General features: G+C 38.3%; 1 long non-coding RNA gene across 3 annotated transcripts; it reads left to right on the forward strand.

Moving 5' to 3' along the window:
• On the forward strand, nt 1-1,444 carry LOC115006171 (uncharacterized). 3 transcript variants are annotated; one of them, XR_003832031.1, is made up of 4 exons: nt 1-100; nt 299-421; nt 793-855; nt 1,076-1,444. It is a non-coding gene; the product is annotated as an uncharacterized LOC115006171 (long non-coding RNA). The 3 variants fall into 3 exon arrangements; XR_003832032.1 differs by lacking the exon at nt 1-100 and adding an exon at nt 112-210; XR_003832030.1 differs by lacking the exon at nt 1-100 and having other exon boundaries at nt 107-421.
• Nucleotides 1,445-4,987: the final 3,543 nt, after the last annotated feature.

Here is a 4,987-nt window from a genome sequence, read left to right on the forward strand (position 1 = left end):
GACGAGAGCACACAGGTTGGATGTGCAGCGCGAGTGCTGTCTGCTCCTCAGAAAGAGGTGTTCGTGATGATCCCTGAGGTCAAACAGTTGCCTGCTGGTGGTGAGACACACTTCCAAAGACACTGACTTACAGATTAATATTTACTTCATAGCTCATGACGTTTGTTTTGATCTTTTCTGAGGAAGTTGAGTCTGATAACACAGATTTTAGTGAGTTAATCTTTAGGTGGTCTCAAGTCAGTTTTACCTTTTTCATCTGTAGTTACTCTATGAATGTTTTTATCCTCTTTTCTCACAGATCTCACTTCAATCATTGTGGTGTCTGTGATAGGGCCTGTGTGTGTGTGTGTGTGTGTGTGTGTGTGTGTGTTTGTGTTGCTGCAGTCATCGTCTTCCTGCGTAGAAGAAGACATCAGAACGGGTAATTTTAAACTTTTATCTCAACCTTTGTCTTGAGCTCCTTCCTCACTGAACAGAAAACCCACCAACACCTGGCTTTTGTCTTTAGTGGGAAAGTTTACAATCGTTCCCAACAAATGACTGCAGGAGTCACAGGGACGGTGGTAGAGAGTAACTAAGTACATTTACTCAAATAAGTACAATTTAGAGGTATAGGTACTGCTGTTTTATACTTCTACTACACTTAATTTCAGAGGCTAATATTTACTACATTTATTTGATCACTATTTATTTTGAAGATTCACATTAGTGATGCAGAATGTATAATAATAATAATAATATAGAATATAAAATAAATGTTTGTTCCGCGTTTACTTTTCTGAAATCCTTCAGTGTGTCACACGGGGACGTTGAGAAGACCAAGACGCCTCAGACAACAACCAAAGACCCTCATGAGTGAGTCAGTTTGTTCATTATGTATATTTTATTTTTATTGCTTCTTTGCACAATGTTTGAATCCGTCTTCACAGATCAAGTCGGAGCTGTTGGTTAACCAGGCTACTAACTTATGATGCACTTTACTCTGCAGGAACCTTTGTGTATTCACAGTCAGCGTGTTTGTCCTCTCACTGTTGTTCAGAGCGATTTGGAAACTGACTCTTGTTTTTATCTGAAGGACCCAAACACCTTTAATGAAGAACGAGCTACGGAAACGGTTGTCTTCTGTGAAGAAAGAATAGACAAGCTTCACCACATCATCTCCGGAAGCAAGAAAATCTTTAGTTTTGAACTGATAACTCTACTGCTCTGTTTAAGAAGGGACAGAGCAGCTTTATCTTCTGAGGAGACTGAGGTCTTTTAGAGTGCAGGCTCCTTAAGACCTTCTTTGACTCTGTGGGGGCATCAGCTATTTTGTATAGAGTGGTCTGCTGGGGCAGCAGCATCTCAGCTGCTGACAGGAAGAGACTGAACAGACTGGTGAAGAAGGCCAGCTCTGTCCTCTGGACACTGTGGAGGTGGTGGGAGACAGGAGAATGACGGCCAAGCTGTCCTCTTTATGTCCCGTCCCGTCCCCCCCCCCCCCCCCTCCCCCTCCAGGACACTTTGTCCACACTATGCAGCTCCTTCAGTGACAGGCTGCTTCACCCGCGGTGTCTCACGGAGAGATACCGTAGGTCCTTTCTCCCTGCAGCGGTCAGACTGTACCATCACCACGGCCCCTGGTACACCACCACACCAAGCACACACTATTCCACCACTGTTGGGCAATTATCACTGTCATGTGCAATATACACTCTTATAACTTTTTTTATCAACGAGTCTGTACTTCTACGACTGTTACTGTATTTATACTATATTCTATTTAATTGTGTACTCGCCACTTTACTTTCTTATTTTGCTGTAACAAGGTAAATTTCCCCGTTGTGGGACTAATAATAAAGGGATTCTGATTCTGATTCTGATTCTGATTCATTCCACAGAATAACACAAACTGTTTTACCAAAACAAAACCGCTGGAAAGTCCTGAAATCCAGATACATTCATCACAACAACACCGAACATGTCTGTACCAGGTCATAGATAATTATTCCAGCAGATCAATAAGATTCATGGACACAGTAGTTTAGAAACATTGTAATATAATTTAGATGATGGTTTTACACTAATTCACTGAAGCATCAGTGTCCCATTTTATACGTCTTTTTACAATGAAATGTTTATAAATGTTCTGCTGCTGCTCTTTGTCCTTTTTGTATTTTTATATAAACTGAATTATGAAATTACAGGGTTCTGTATATAATTAATATAAATAATGAAGGTTGTTTGTTAAAGAAACATTTATAATACATTTTAAAACTCTTGAATCAAAATTCATGTGGTTTCCGTCATAAATAAGCAAATCATTATTAAAGGAACATTTAACAAAATAAAAGTTGTGTGCAGAGGAGGACACACATGGACTCTGAGGAGAGCAAGACGTACAAAACAAGCATCCAAAGACACTTTCTCATTATTAATTTATACATAACAGACTTAAAATGAATGGACTTTGGACCATAGATACTCCCTGGCTTGTACAAAGTTGCTTTTATTGTTTTGTATGACAATTGTTTTTATACCTCTTTTTTGTAAATAAAGAAAGTTTTGATGGAAAAAGTATTGAAAAGAAAAGTTAACTAAATAACTCTTTTCTAATTATTGGTAGCTCCAGAGTTTAGTAAATTGATGCCTAAATGCTTTATATGACACCTCCGACACCTTTGCACCAACTTGTTACAACTTTCACTTTGAATAGATAGAAGATGGCACAACATGCAGATATACATTGTCATGTTGGGAGTCTTTCAGAAAGGTGAGAAAGAGATGGAACAGTCATTTTATTTAAGCTTATATGTTATCTATTATTCTTAAACACAGCTGCGTGAATCCTGTTTGTTTATTTTATCATATTTTGCAAAGATACATGCATGTTTTAGCTCACACACACAAACCAATGTGAGCTGTGATCTGCAGGGTCAACATCATTGGTTGATTTCAGTGATCATTCACAATATCACTAATAAATCCTATAAATAAATGTCATTTTTGAGTATTGCTAATTGAACTATGTAAGTTTTTTTATTGCCTCTACTATTATGTCTTATAATACTGCTACTACTAATAACAATAATGGTCCATATTGTGCATATTATTTATATTTACTATAATTTATTCCCAGCTGTAACTCAATCACAGCTGCTGATTTTCAGATGAAATTGCAGCACGTGGCCACTAGAGGTCCCAGTTTATCATGTTTTATATAAAAAGGTGATCCGCGTTGCTTCTTGCTGCTTTTTTGTGATTTTATACTCAAAGCAGTATTTTTGTAACATTGAGATCGTGGAAATCATGAATGTATCACCAAGCTTAGATGTACACTGCACTTTTATACTTTGATTTATGTACTGAACACATTACCATGTAAGTGATGTACTTTTATATCTTGATTCATGTAACATACACATTACTATCTATGTATATTTTTATACTTGTATACCTTTGTGGCAGTGGAGTGTGGTTAGGGCGCCGGCTGCTAGGGAGACACAGGAGTGTCCCAGCTGGAGGCCAGACAGCTGAACGGAATTAGGTAATCAGTCACATAATAAATGCATGGTGATGGCCTGGTTCTGGTCTCTTGCAGTAGGCTGGGTTCCAGAGGAGATGGAGACGCTTCTTCAGCCACGACGCAGCGCAACCTGGAGAGCAGCGGACAGCAGAGCGACGGACAGGAGAGCGACCTGTCAGCTGTGCCTGTAATATAAAGCTTACCTGTTTGAGAATAAAGCTGTGTGTGTGACACTACACCTCCTCTCTGTCATCCTTATCCCTGACTGTGGACAAGAGTCTCCACAACCTTGATTAAAGTACCATAGCATTATTATGTATGATGTTATATTCTTATACTTTTGATCAGAACTATATGCATGTCCATGATTAAAAAGAGGACTCACACAGAGTGAGTTGAACTGTGGCACACAGGGTGCAGGGAGCTAGCTTTGTTTAGACTATAACCAGATAAGGTATGCGTAAGAAAAGATGCCCATTCCGCTATCATAGCAGGTGTTGTGTTGAACGGCAGTAACGCAAGGCATGAGGAGACCTTGAAGATGTCATGGTAAAACTTTAGCACTTTGTGTCAGGCTGAGACACAGACCAGATATTTACTGTTCAATATGTATACTTAATGTAGTGTAAGTTCAAGCATGTATACTTAATGTAGTGTAAGTTCAAGCATGTATACTTAATGTGGTGTAAGTTCAAGCATGTATACTTAATGTAGTGTAAGTTCCCAATACATGTAAACGGGTACCAAAGATGAAACTGTGCCAAGAGGCGTGATCACGCCTACCGCACCAACAACCAATAATAAGAAGAAAACATTCCTCTTATCTAGAGATATAGGCTAAATGTTAGAGCTGATTCGGGGCCTTTTTGTGAAACTGCGACACAGTTAACTACTTTGATGTTCTGTGGAACAGTGAAGCCGATCGGCCCTCGTGAGTATAATTTGATGTTTTGTTGCACTTTTGATTTTAATAAATAATAAGATAATAAATAAAATATAAAATATAAAAATACAGATAAAAACATGTAACAAGATGCATTGTTTTACAAATATTCCTTGGTGTACTACACTTCTACACTCGTAGGACTACATAAATATAATATAATATACTCTGACTTTGATAATCAAAACGAAAGTAACTTGGGAGCGGACTGTTCCACTCACGCTGTTAATACAATGTTTTTAGAACACGTTGCATTGTTGCTAAAGTCACCAGTTTATATTTGATAGTTACCTGAATGAATGAGTGAATTGTTTATAGGCGTATATGTACTTCAAAGATCGTCTTTTACATCATAATGTGTATAGTGACACGCCGTCATTAAGATAATGGTCTAGTCTACATGTGACTTCCAGTCGGTTTGAACAATTGGCGCTCATTTAACGACAATATGAGTAACGGTGCGGCTCTGCGGCTCATTTTTGTGTCGTGGTTCTTTCAAAAAGGTAAGAAAGATGAATCAAACAAACTGTAATAACGAG

This window comes from Cottoperca gobio, unplaced genomic scaffold (genome assembly GCF_900634415.1).
Source record: "Cottoperca gobio unplaced genomic scaffold, fCotGob3.1 fCotGob3_61arrow_ctg1, whole genome shotgun sequence".
Lineage (NCBI taxonomy): Eukaryota > Metazoa > Chordata > Actinopteri > Perciformes > Bovichtidae > Cottoperca > Cottoperca gobio.